The sequence below is a fragment of the Pleurodeles waltl genome, chromosome 8 (genome assembly GCF_031143425.1).
Source record: "Pleurodeles waltl isolate 20211129_DDA chromosome 8, aPleWal1.hap1.20221129, whole genome shotgun sequence".
NCBI lineage: Eukaryota > Metazoa > Chordata > Amphibia > Caudata > Salamandridae > Pleurodeles > Pleurodeles waltl.
Window position 1 is genome coordinate 885,606,034 of NC_090447.1, and position 14,874 is coordinate 885,620,907.

The 14,874-nt window shown below is 41.8% G+C and overlaps 1 long non-coding RNA gene across 1 annotated transcript; it reads right to left on the reverse strand.

Moving 5' to 3' along the window:
• Positions 1 to 1,584: 1,584 nt before the first annotated feature.
• On the reverse strand, positions 1,585 to 14,555 carry LOC138250379 (uncharacterized). The gene is made up of 4 exons (XR_011194944.1): positions 14,287 to 14,555; positions 12,554 to 12,644; positions 6,474 to 6,538; positions 1,585 to 3,597 (listed from the first exon to the last, which is right to left on the reverse strand). It is a non-coding gene; the product is annotated as an uncharacterized lncRNA (long non-coding RNA).
• Positions 14,556 to 14,874: the final 319 nt, after the last annotated feature.

Genomic DNA, 14,874 nt, shown 5'->3' on the forward strand with positions numbered 1-14,874 from the left:
ATCCGAGTAACTAAAATGTAAATGCTGTTAACCGCACTTTGTAGAGACACACCAAAAGCCAGTGAAAAATAAAAATCCAGTTTTCTGTATAATCAGCACTTCATGACACTTGCCACAGCGGATTTGTAAATTTCAAATATGGGTTGCTCTAGAAAGTGCACAGCTCCGGACTAACGTGTCATTTTTCCAACTGACAAGTTTAGTCCAGCCTAAAAGTTCACTTAAACGGATTACCAATTCACAGCCTGGGCAAAATGATCTACAGAAGGAAAAACAGACCACTAGGGTTAATTTTGTTCTGAAAATGCTGGCTGTTCATGCAAATTAAAATAATAAATGGCATCAAAGCAGCATTTATATGAAGAGGGAAAGCAAAACATTACAAAAATATTTTGCATTAAAGAACCAATATACTTATTTTACAGTAAATAGTTGTCCCAGCTGAATACTAATCGAGATTTTAGCCATATGATAGGCACACTAATGTATATGAATGGGCGATAAACTGCAACCTTCACTGGATACTGGTATTTTGGAAACTTTACCTAAACTCCGTTAGCATAGAATGTTATTACCATCGAACGTGGGGCAGAAAGAGACTCAAGGCGATACCCCACAAGGATTATTAAGGGGAAATGGTAGCTTCAAGCCTGATGGGAACTAGGACTTGGGCCACTGCTAGAGTAGTGTGACGCAGGCTAATATTGCGAGATGAGAAAGTGTCCATGTAGGCGAAGTCTTATTTCACTGAAGCCTTTGCACAGGATGTACAATATACCTAAAAGACTTTGAAAAAATAAAATTGCCTTCCTATTACCATAGATATCATACACATATAATAAGACTTCTGCCACACACCCTGTCGGTGCAAACAGATCCAAAGCTACTGGGTCACGATTACACAAGTCTGGGGGGAGGCGGGCTCCTGCATTTAAACGTATGTGCCCCCACCCCGAATTTCCCTCCTTCTTTATAATAATATTGAAAAGGCACTTAGCAGTTTTCATAGACTAGAGTAGGAGAGGGTGATTAGAATGCTGATGAATTTGGGACTTCCAACACCCCAAAGAGATATCAAGGCACTTGAAATTGCACGGAGAACTCACAATAGCAGAGCATACACAGGGGAACAAATAGGTGTTCTCTGTTGGAAGGTGTGATTTACCTTGCCAGTGGATCACTGACCAGTGGAAACAAAACATACAGCAGTTTGGGAATGTTTTGGTATATCCACTTTGAGATTGTTCCTTGAAATGCTTTGCCTTGTAGAAATTTGGAAGAGGTAAGGCCAATTATGTTTTTTTTTTTTTTTTTTTTTTTTTAAATCAATGCCAACAAAATGTCTTAATACACACACATGTTCTGAAAACAAAATAAACTGGATCCCAAGACAAGTAAGAAGCCATAGAATGAACTGTAATCTTGTGTAACAGGCACATCTATCAAGTGGAACATTGTTTCACAAGCAACCCAACTTTACGAAAGAAAAAAAAAAAAAAAAAGAAAAAGAAAAAGAAAAAAACTCTGCAACAAATCAAGCCGTTTTTGTGCTCCAATACAAAACAAGATCATTGTGTTTAGTATAATTTAATTTTATTGTACAGATTTATTAAAGTAACTTTCAAAATAAAACAGAGCAAACGGTTTAAAATAGGGTTGTGCATTCAGAACACTCTTGGGCGTAGCCAACACAGGGGGAAAATAAAAATAAAAAAATACACAACACTGGATTTTATATTTTTCTGCAAACTCCTTTGAAGCTAAAGCTAACCATATTTTTCGCCAAAAAAGTTACATTGTATTAGAAAACAAATTAGGGAATAAAAGCATACAGACATTGAAATACATGTGTACAAGAATTAAAGTTAAAGAATTTGTCATTATAAACGAATGACTTCTCCAACCAAAGAATAAAAATCAGTACAATAGAGACACAAGTAGACAAATGGGCAAAAATACAACTGGAAGGCCCAATTATATTCCCTTCACACAGCCATATGTATACCATTTGGTGAAGTAATCCACTGAAAGTAGCAAAGCAGATATCAAAAGTGATGCAAATAACTCTACCCAGATCAAACCTTCTGCTACATGCCCCTTATAAAAAAGGAATTCGAGTTGCAAGAACGTTCATTCTTCAATCACTTACTGTTCGTACTTCTGAAGATACAAATTTGTATTATCTACACACGTGACATATCAGACAATTTGACTAACATCCTATCTGCTATTTTGTATATACCTTTAACAATATTTGGTTACTATATCAAAGGCTGCACACCAATGACATACATTTAGCCTCATTGCAGATGGTCCTACTGAACAAATATAAAGGCTGCAACACTGTTAAAAAGGTCATTTTCCAGACATCTGATAATTTACAAATACACCTGCTGGCATCCGCCCAGACTGCTTACCTTCAGGATCCAAGTAAGCAAAGGGTTGATAAACCGTGGAATCAAAATGGTTCCTCTTTGGCTTTTTTGCACATATAAATCAGACTCCGTAATCTACCTTTCAGAAGTTAAGAATGAACAAATGAAATCAAATAGGGAGGTCATAGCTGTGGGCACAAGTTTTAGGATTAAGTTTAAAAAGCATTATTAATTACAAACCATTTTGAAAGAACACCAAATAAATATTGCTACTTCATGCTTGTGGATGCTGAACTCCACCATAACAATAAATGAGTGTTTTCTCTTTGCAGCATCAGTTATTTGAAAATAATCTACTTAACATTCATATTGCTTTGTTCCTTGACAGATTTAAAAGTGCTGGATAACTTCCTGCTCGTATAATTTCCCCCATACCCTCCAAACTTTTTTTGGAGCCTTTTAGAGCAAACATGTCTTTGTTGAGCTAGTGTTCAAAGAAACATTAATGTACGTGGACAACAAACTGAATCAACAATTTGATTCACACTGGTTGTAATTTGTGCCATGGTTCATTAAGCCCCTAAAAAAATTCATACCTGGCATTGATCAGAATCAGGACCAAAAGGTTGTGAAAAGGTCAGATGTCTGATTGTCAATGCTCCCATCCATACAGGTTTGCAGGCATTCACAGACGTGCAAACCAAGACTTGTAACAGTCAATAGGTCAAATGAAAAACAATCCTCCACCAAATGTGAGAATCTACAGAAAATGAATGCCATATAAAATAAATGATTGAGATATATCTATCGCTCAGAAAGAATGCCTTAGTGCTGAGAGATCAACCAATTTTTAGATTAATGATGGACACGACGATGCAACAAAAAAGTGAGACAAAATCATCAATGCCGGTTAGCAATTCACCTGCTGATGCTGCATAAATTCCATAATGAATGCTCAACAAATTGGTGCGAGTCTGACAAACTCAGTGATGCAAAGCCCATGATTGCACATGCACGGCAGAATGTGTTCAGGCTCTATAAAGCACAGTTTTATTGAGGGGGTGCAGAAGAAGTGTATATCTACCAGAGAGATAGAGGTGTCAGTGGATAGCAAACCATACCACGTAAAGGTGTTCAGATGCTTTCATGACTAACACTATTGCAGCCAAGAAAATAAGGCATTGCCGAGCTACCATTTAAGTCAGCGATGATCACTGCAGTTCTAATGGAAAAAGAAAAAAAATGGGAGGTCATTTAATATGGGAAATGGAAAAACATACACAAGGCAATATTTTCTCAATCAAGTATTTTGCACCTGGAAATATAGTTCCAAAAACAGACCTCAGGTTGGAGTGCTTGAACTGAGCAGGCCATGCCGGAAAGGTGGATACAGTTGGACACACAGGTAACAATGTTTTTAAAGTGGGCGATTATACAAAGAACACATTATCGAAGTTAACAAAATACAGATGCCCGATGCATTATCTGGGGTGAATAAGGAATCAAATATGACGAAAAGTTTTTTTTTTTCTTTTTACTTTGTACCAGAACTGCTGTTTGATAACCGATTAACGCAAAAAAAAAAAAAAAAACACTTTGCATACATAGACTTTTCGTAACAGCATAACTGTGTGGTTAGTTCAATTCGTATTTTAGCACCTATCCAATTATTGATATTTTCCAATTAAATAGGGTCACAATAACCATGCTAAATTGAAAAAGTAACTTTTTTTTGAAGTTTATAACTCACTAAACAAACTCTGCCTATACTTCACAATAAAAAAAACTGGCAACGTATAAAAAGGTTGTCTATATGTATACGTTTCTCCACTTTGGTTCACTTTTCTGAACTTAATTGCCCACTTACAAGTGAACCCTCACTCTCAGACAAGATCTAAGCGATCAATTTCTACTCAGAAATCATGACGCACATTTAAATATAATAATCATCATCTTCTTGGTTTGCTGCTCCTCTTTACTATCTTCCTGCCTCAATCCCCACTATCCTCAACAGGCCGGGACAAGTGCAATACCATCCAGAGAAACAAAAAGCATTGCAACCGCTCCCAACCTGCACAGAACGGGGCACCATTGTGATGGCATGCTCACCGACTGCCGCTGCTTAAGTCGGTTTTGCATGGATTTGCACAGCAAGAGTAGTCACGGCTGGATGCAAACCTGCAAAACTAACCAGAGATCAGCGTTTCATTTGCCATTAGACTTGCAGGAAACCAGGGTTTGATGTTTCGTAGCTAGCAGTACTTCAAGTGCTCATAATACAGTAGATCATAATACGCTACCTGCACTATAAGCACTTTAGTGCTACTAAAGCCAAAGTTATTCCTCAGAGGGGCACAATCAGGCCTTTGGTGAACATCGCAGGACACCGTCAGATTTGCATAGATTTGCACAACTACATTCTTGTAGTGCAACTATGCAAAACTAGCAGTGAACTGCAGGATGTGGCAGGCTCAAGCATAGGCATGGTGTTGAGAGCTTTTTGGATTGTTTTCCACAAAGAAGAGCAGGTTGCATTTTATGCCAGAAGGAGCACTTAGGGCAGTAGATGCTAATCTACGTCACTATCTGCACTAGATGCACCTTAGAATAAAAAGCAATGCAAAGAAAATGCATTAGAAGTAGTCATGGTCAATATAAGGCTACAAGTGCCTTCACTGCAGTAGGTCATTAAGTCACTACCTGCACTGTAAGCACTTTGGCTTTACATTAACATGGTCAGCAGAGATGAACTATTTCAGTTTACCAACATAGAGGAAAATGCAAGTTGTCAACGTTAAATTATTCACAATGATTTACTAGGTTAGTCCATTCACAATAAGTGTGCGATCTGACAGAAAAAAACAAATGTTCTCCCAGTAATGCATACTGAAAATTTTACCAGCCTGTCCGCCTCAATATACAGCAAAGGAGCAAGAAAGATGTTGCCACACTAAAATTACTTCAATTTAGTTGTTTAAAAAAAACTTATGTTTTTTAAATAAATATTTTTCTAGGAGGTGGTCGTTCTTTCTGAAAAAGGGGGACGTGGGGGGGCGGGCAATAAACTTGGTCATGGGTCACTCACAAGTCAAAGTGAAAGTTTTTGGAGAGCACTGGTGTAATCTAATTATTTAGCGAGAAGCACAAAACATTTACTGTATCCTTATTTTATTGATACAAGGATGAGGATCCACAAAATTCTCCTCACATCATTCATATATATGATTAAGCTGTGTTGTACATGACTATCTAGCCCATGAAAAGAGATCGCTGTCGGTTACTAGTTTATACAATCAATAACTATTTCAGAAAAACAGCAGAGTTTTATGGTCAACTGCTTTACAGTTCAGTTTTACACGCTTGGTGTCACTGACCGCAATAGATCCTTGTCTTTCTGTACACCTTGCAAAGTTGCTCTGAGACAAGTTAAACTTGTATCCTCAGCACAATCCCAACTTTCACAGGAGTGAGATCCTCCGTTGAGGTACTCAGTAAGACCCAGTTTAAAGTTAAAATGAGGACATTTTATTTTAAGTAAAAACTAGTCTTTCCAGCTTTCAAACTTCTTAAACAGAAATTTCTGTAACTTCAGTTAAGATATTTTCAGCATACAGGATGTGCCCTTGTTATCCTCACTTTCTTTAATGCCCATTAGGTGACTTAGGCACTCACGTCCGATATATTTTGACTGATCACAAATTTTGTGCGAGGGAGGCACTCAAGCCAGATATTGCCCCACCCTTACCACTGAAACTGACAGTACCTGAAAGGAAAGACGCATTTTGTCTCAAGCAACCACTAACCTCACCGTAGGAGGGAGCATGAACAAACATCCATTATTCACACAAAAATAACTTGCCTAATCTTCATAGTACAGCTGAGAAGACGCACAGCAGTATTTAATAACGCGCTGCGCTTAGAAATCCAGACGCAGAGGCTGTCTCAACTATAAAGTTAACAATTCCAACATTTCTGGTTCGGGAAACTTAAGACGGGAAAAGAGCAAAAAGGAAGAAAGTTATGGGAAGGAGGATCGAAGCTAAGACTGAAGGAATCACTTCTTAAAAGATAAAAAATAAAAAAAAAAACAGTTGTTACCAAAACTATAGGGCCCGTCGTTGCACTTCTGGCAATTGTTTTTCACTGCCTGGGTCTCCAATAACCTGCAACAAATAATGTACGAATTAATTAAAAAATATATATAAATAACCTTAAAATATTCAACTTAGCACTACAACGCCTGCCTTACTTTTTAAATACTCCTTCCATTCATAACAATTAACACCCCCCCCATAAAACTTTGCTCTATTTTGTGTTGCCTCTAAGTTTCACAAAGGAGCACGTTGTGCCTGAGCAGAGGTGAACTGCGGGTCTACTACAGTTGAGTGTGGCATAGTCTCAAGGAACAGAGTATTCAGCGCTGCAGAGAGAACTTGTATTACGCGACGTCGAAACTTGCGACAATTTCATATTAGCCATGTGAAAATTAAACTGTCTTTGGCTGAGTACCCATTTCTATGAGCTAAATCACACGTCCCATGGATAGTCACAAACAATATTGAATAATACGTTTTACAGGTTGATTCTCCATAATTTCTTCCAAAAGGCACAATTTTTAGAATTAAAAAAATAATAATAAAGTACGTGACAAAACATGCTTCAAGTAAAACTACCAACATATAGGACATCAGACGTACACCAATTAATACTATTAACCTAAGAGGAAGAAGATTGGGAACATAGCCGTAATATGAATAAAGCAGTAAAGTGAGCGATATACATGTAAACACAAACTTATTCTCACAACAGACATGTTCCACTAATTGACTGACCATCTTCCCAAGTCATAAAAAAGAAAATGAACCAGAAAGGACCAAAACAGTATCCTAGTACGGTGCTGTTAATTCCAATGCTCTATTCAGAAAGCTCTTTCAATGAGTGGCTGCGTCTTAGGTGCGAGTCAGATCCGAACAGTCAAGGCTTAAGTTCATGAAGCCTTCTCCACAAGCAATTTATTTTCAAGATTAAGATTGCATAAGCAGTTTCAATTCAAGCCTTTTTAGCTGTTGTACACCAAAAGCTTCTTAAAAAAGTAGGAAACCACCGTTAAATGCATATGTATGTAATGCCAAGGTCCCAACGTGAACAAGCAGCTATCACATGACCTCTTAGGAAGCGGATACAATGAAAGGGGAGATTGATTGTGGTATGTTGCATCCAATGATTAGTTATTCACACAAGTCCCCATGCACACTTGATCAACTGCCCCATGGTTAAACGCTTGCTGCCAAATCATTGCAATGTGAACTTCTTTCTGTGTGTAATGAAGATGTCACTGGTTCTAAAATAGTCCTTAAGGCGAAAACCTCAAGGGCAATATAGTGTGACACCTTATATATAAATACACGCACAAAAAAGCAGAGTGCATACCAGGTTCTTTTGCATTTCAAGTGCCATCACTTTTTTCCACACTAAAGAACCAAGCAAAATATTAGGAAGGAATAAAGCAGACTCCAATATAGCTGTACTAAAAAGATGAAATAAGAAGGCAACTCTTAGGCAGTAAGGACAGCAAACCAACACCTACATGACTCCACTGGCCAAAATCGCATGCACCCACAGCTTGAACATCTCATACGTAGACACCCACCTCGTCCTATCCCTCACGTACAATGCCTCCACCACACAACTTCCAGAGCACCATGACTGAAATCGCCAGCTCAATGGGGACCAACTGTGTCAAACTAAATTCAAACTAGTTCGAAATCCTCCTCTTCGGGACAAGTGGGAGACCTTACTGTTTGTAAATGCCTCTAGAGCAGGGGTCATCTTTATAAAATATTTGTGAAAAATAGTGAATGGTTTTTATTTTTCAACTGGGGGGGGACCCCCTGTGGGAGAAACACTTTTTTTTTTTTTTTTTAAGTAGTGGTAGTTTCTCTGGGGCCATTGTGGTCCCCAAGGAAACCCTACAACTACTAAATATCTATCTATCGATAGAACACACATATATATATATATATATATATATATATATATATATATATATATATATAATGTATATGTAAATATATATTATTTGCCACCAGTTATCTTGCAGTTGCAGCTTGAGTCTTCAAAGCAATGCACATACTTCAACTGACATTTCAACAGTAGCTTTTAGGCAGCAATAAAAACAAGCATTTGCAATGCAACAGGTCTCGCGTTTGCTCATGTTAGAGCTGATCGCGTTGTAAACTCCTAACCCGACTTTTCATCTATCGGCAAAAGTGCTTTTATGTACGTAACCCGAAAAAGTGAAAGTAACTGTGTAAAGCGCTCAACTTCTGCCAAGCGAAATCAGGCTAGGAAAATAGAGAAAAAGTAGTCCACGATCCGACAGAAACCAGCGAGCCTCGCTTGTTTTCTGTACTTGGTCGCTGCGCTTGAGGAGGGCTAACCACCGGAAAAGGCATGACGTATGCATGCCTTCGACTAATGAAAACAAGCAGATTTTACTAGGCAAGCCCACGAACCAATCAAACACTTTTCTAATAACTAAAGCGCCTTGCTGCGATACGCGTGCAACGCAGACTCGACTCTAAAAAAAAATCAAGTAAGTCTTGTGATTATGTTTCTGCTACAAAAGGATCAGACTTTTCTCTAGTGGCAGTTTTAGTACCATAAAGAAGCACCGGAAGTATATATGCCTACTGCAAAGAGCAAATCTGTATTTTATGTAAATAGCTGAGTACATTAGTAAAGTCAGCCATTACCTGCGCTATAATACAAATTAAATGTATGTGCAGGATGGGGGGGCGGCTATGGAGAGATGAAAGGCACTTTTGCTGGATGGTAATGAGGGAATCCGAGGAGGGCATGGGAGTGGGAGCACCAATAATGATTGTTGGACTTGGCGCAGGAGGTGCTAAAGACTGACGAATGGTATATGACAAGGTGTTTTCTTTGAGTGTCTTGAAAGAAGGTGCTGATTGAGGGAAGAAGCGCATGTAAGGTGGCCGCTACTGTTGCACGTATCTCTCTCTCACACACACACACCAGCAATTTTGTGACTGTCTACGTAGGGTAGTGTTTTAGAGCAACAGTTTAGCTAATAGCAGAGATGGCACCTTGATGGATGACTGCTGCTGACACTGTCACTCAGGTTATAGAGGACAGCTCTGACATAGGATCAGAGACTGAGACAGCATCTGAGGGATAGGACAACGGCACAGACTCTAGGAGTGATTTTTCAGTCGGAGAAGTCCCATTGGATAACTCCTCTTCCAGTAAATTAGGAGGGAGGTGACGAGGACAGTCCTGCTGTCCCTTCGCAAGCAGTCTGTGCAACAGGGCAATAGTGGGTTAGCCCAACCCAGAGAGCAGGTAAATGCGGCGGCAAGCACAGAGAGAGTGCTCTCTTTGGGAGATCCCCAATTTAGTTCAGCCCCAAATTCCACCGCCCAAATCGTATTATGGAGACATCAGAATTATCTATCACAAAACAAACTGGTTTTGTAAGGCAGGCACCTGTGTTTTTGGTCCTGGGTTCTGTGGCCATATAGGGAAACATACCAAACCCAAACATTTCTGGAAACTAGACATCCAGGGGGAGTCACTGAGGTGCGACATGTGCGGATTCCCCAAAGGTTTCTTACCCAGAATACCCTGCAAAGCTGAAATGATGAATAAAAACTAAATTTTTCTTGCATTAAACTACAGGAATATGCTGGGATCCACAAACTTCCTACCACCCAGTGATTCTTCACCTGTCCTGATAAAAACACTACCCCACTTGAGTGCTTATACCTAGTGCCTGCGTAGGTAATGGATCACCCCAGGATCAACAGTTGCCTCATGTAAGGACCAACACTGACTGTTGTGTGATCTAGTCCTGTTGCGGGCACTAGGCCTACCCACACAAGTGAGGTACCATTTTTAATCGGGTGCCTTGGGAGGGGGGAGGAGAACACTGGGTGGAAGGAAATTTGTGGCTCCTCTCCGATTCCACAACTTTGTCACCGGAATGTGTGGAAAAAGTGTTTCTTTGGCCACATTTTGAGGTTTGCAAAGGATGCTGGGTAACCAAACCTGGTGATAGACCCAAAAGTCAGCCCATCCTGGATTGCCCTAGGTATCCAGTTTTCAAAAATGTGCAGGTTTGGTAAGCTTTCCCTAGCTGCCGGCTCAGCTAGAGGCCAAAATCTACGGCAAGGCACTTAGCAAAAAACACGTCAGATTTCAGTGTAAAAATGTGATGTGTCCATACTGCCTTTCCTGTTGCAAGCATTAGGCCTACCCATGCAAGTAAAGTACCATTTTTATCTGGAGACTTGGGGGAACATAGAATAGTACAAGTGTTCTTGACCCTTGTCTTTCTCTACATTTTCTCCTTCCAAATGTAAGGCAGTGTGTTAAAAAGACGTCTATTTGAGAAATGGCCTGTAATTCCCATGCTAGTATGGGCACCCCGGAATACAGATGTGCAAATAACCACTGCTTCTCAACACCTTATCTTGTTGCCATTTTGGAAATACAAAGGTTTTCTTGATACCTATTTTTCACTCTTTATATTTCAGCAAATTAATCGCTGTATACCCGGAATAGAACGAAAACCCATTGCAAGGTGCAGCTGATGTATTGGCTCTGGGTACCTAGGGATCTTGATGAACATACAAGCACTATATATTCCTGCAAACAGAATAGTCCAGCACACGTAACGGTATATTGCTTTAAAAAAATCTGACATCGCGGGGAAAAGTTACAGAGTAAACTGTGGAGAAAAATTGCTGTTTTTTTCAGCTCAAATTCAATATATATATTTTTTTAAATATATTTCAGCTGTTGTTTTCTGTAGGAAAAACCTTGTAGGCTCTACACAAATGACCCCTTGCTGAATTCTGTCTACTTTTCAGGAATGCTTAGCTTTCCAGGATCCAGTATTTGTTTCATACCCATTCCTGTCACTAACTGGAAGGAAGCTGAAAGCACCAAAAATAGTAAAAAATGAAATATGTCCCAGTAAAATGCCAAAATCGTGTTGAAAAATGTAGTTTTCTGATTCAACTGTGTCCCTGAAAGCTGGGAATTTTAGCACCACAAACCATTCGTTGGTGCCACTAAAAAAGAAAAAAAAAAAAACACACACACAACACAGGCCTTCTTGCTGCTGAAGACAATAGAAAATGTCATTCAAATTCTTACACTTGTCACTGCTTCTATCGAAGTCAGGCAGGTGGAAATTTTACGGATGATCCCCTTTGGCCCCAGTGCAGAGCGGAGTGGATGAGGAGGTTAACCTACCATGCTGTAAGAGGGATTACAGGGCTGAGGAGGACTTGAAGACCTAGGCAGACTTAATGAACGACTTACTGCATCCAGAAACTGCCAGTGCACTCTTCCTCCGATGGGGAGGGTATGTTGATATGGATAGGGATTGATACAAGCCGTGAGAGGCCCTCGTGCTTAATCCATAAGGCCACATTAAGAATACTTTTCTGTCCCTAGTAGTAAATTATTTTATTGGCTCCTTCTAGAATATCTATTTGATGCTTTTTCATTAAATATCTTTCTGCCCGCCTACAGGACTTGAGCCATGGCTGGAGATGGCTGTTTGTCATTACACTTGTTTTTTAAGGATGTTTTACTGGGGAAATGTTAAGAAGCGCTTAAAAAGTGAGCAAGTGGACAAAACTGCATCTAGACAGACTGGCATTTTCTATTTACTTTTAATATGCCATTTTAGGCGTGTTAGAACTTGAAATGTATTACATATGGTTACTAAAAAAAAAAAACGCAAAGCATAAGCAGAGTTTCAAATACCTATTACTGGAATAGGGGATGCGTTGTAGATCAGTGTTACATGTCAACGATGCTGCGTTTTGTCTCTGCAATGCAAGGGATCTAAAGTCTTGGTTCCACCAGCAACAAATTAAATTAAAAAAAAAAAACCACAATAAAGCTGCGTGACGTGATGCAGTCACTGAACTTTTAAACGTGCCCTCACGACTGCAACATTATTTCTTTAAAAAAATAATAAAAAAAGGCCCATGTAGCATACCCACCACCTTGTTTGTCCTCGGGCACCCAAATTTCCGGATTAAATCAAGTGGCCCTCGAAGCAACGAGTCACCAAGGAATAAATTATGACTTCGCGAATTAAAAACAAATTTCCCACAAAATGAGATGCTCATATTTACCAACATCTTAGAAGCTTTGTGTAAGAACGCGAATTCTAAATGTGGCTGATGCAGAAGCTTGTAGTGTCGCTCACTTAGCAGCTGTCGAAATCTGGAGGGAAAGAAAGCGACATCGTTTACACCTCTGGGAATAGTTTTGGTTGCACATTAACGTTCTCCCATAAGCAACGGTAATAATGCAAGGCCTCCTAGCAAGTGAGACTCGTCCTTCGGGCAAGGTTGGCTTGCCTTTGGAGTCTGTGAGGAACACTAACTAAAGTACTCTATGACCGAAGAATAGAAAATCTAAGGGTCAAAATAGTGTTAAGGTAAAGCGCAAGGTATCGGTAAACGTGGTTGGTGCGAAAATTGTCCTGCCTGCGGGGTTCGCAGGGGAAAACACTCAATCAACTCTCAACACACCTCACTAAAAACGTTTGCCACCATGCAAGCAAATATATTTGGAGGTGTAAGGATTTTCACACGGCAGACCTGTATGACCTAGTGGCAAAATAGAGAATATCATGATGTCAGTAAAATGATAAAAATACTTTCCCAAAAAGCAAAAACATTTTTCTGGGACTAAGCCTCAAGACGTAGGCGAAAGTTGTCCTGCACGCTCCCACTTTTATAATTGTTCACTTCCTGGAACGATTACGAAACGGAGCAAACCACTTCGGTGCGTGTAATTTTAGAATGTAATCAAGCAACGAACATGCAGGTAGAGGTTACAAAATACAGAGCAACCCAGACCCTCAGCGATAACGACAGGTGCGAACATTTAAGGCCGAGCGAGAGGGAATTCCCTGGCCAGGCACTCCCGCACGAGGTTGCGTGCTCCGCGCTGCCTCGTGGCGCCGCTGCAGTGTGCGCAGCAGTGAACGGAGGAGGGGCCGCGCGCAGCCCGCACATCGGCGGAAGGGGAGCGGGTGGAAGACCACCTGCGGGCTTTTGTGCCGTGCGAGCGAGTTTTGATACCACACACGTTACCCCGGCGGTCAACAGGCCACGGGGCCTTGGGCGCACCGCTAGGGGAAGGGGCGCAGCGGGAAGCCCCAAGAAGGATCCTGGCCGCGCTGCCCCTCCCCCCTCATGCGCTGCCTCCTGTTCCTCCAACATGGCGGAGGCCGCGCACCCTGCACGGTCACAATCCCCGCAGTACCGAAGGCACCTGGGGCAGTGTGGCTAGTCCCAAACAAGGGAAGTGGCGATTGGGCGGGCGCGGGAATTTACACCGCACAAAGCCTTCCCGTAACACCCTCACGGCCGCCGCGTGGTAACGGGAACACTGCGCACCGCCTTTTTAAATCTCCCTCACTGACACCCACAGCAGCAGAGAGGAGGCGCCATGCGCGACAACACAGCCTCCCATACAACCCATCAACTGCTCTCGCACAACCTGCAACTAGGCTCCCCATCAATCCACTCACCGTCAGCAAATATCGCAACACACCACACATACACCACCAGCGACTTAAAACCTCCACCGATAGACACGTGCGCCACAGCGAAGCGCACTACAGTGTAAACACACCCTGCGACCTCGCAAAAACAACCACACCGCCTGCGCCAAGAGACCTGGTGCAGCGACAAGCACGAACAAACGCATGCATGCGGCATCACAGAAACACGTACACTTCTTACTTAACACAAGCCCCCGCCAGAAATCCCGGAGAGGGAGCTGCGCCCAGGCCGCTGGGGGATGCGGCCACAACAGGTCTCATGTCAACAACATGCGCCGCGCAGACACTCACCACTCAGCAGCCTCCATCTTCCTCCCGCCCGCGCCCCCTCCCCTTTACTATCAGCGGCCGTGCGGAGGGGGCTGCGGGACGGCGAGCTCGGGGGAGGGGGTTGCGGGGATCCTGGTGCTACAGCGCCCGGTGGACACTGAGAGGGCGGTAGAAATAGGGACGGATAGTAAAGGGAGGTAAAGTGGCGCCAATGCGGCCTTCTTGTGACCATGTGGGTGAATGAAGGGCGTCTCCCGCTTGAACGTAAATATCTACAAGCCCCAACTCCTCATTAGCATAAAAAACAAAGTACTTCCGACCCTGGGAGCAGCCAATCCTAGGCAGGGCTGCATCCGGAGGAGGACCTCCACCCTCGCCCTCGATGGCTTACTATACATCGATAACAACATCTCATAGGCACTTCATGCACTCACCGACAGTAACGTCCTCAACGGGGCACAGTGTGTACCTGCCGTAACAAAAACAAGCCCCGCTCAGCCCCTCCCCCCCCTACACTCACTTGAAATAACACTTCCTGACTGGACACAGAATGCACCCGCTATGACACCCAAGGCACGGCGTGCACCCACGCACTGTGCACGACAAGCG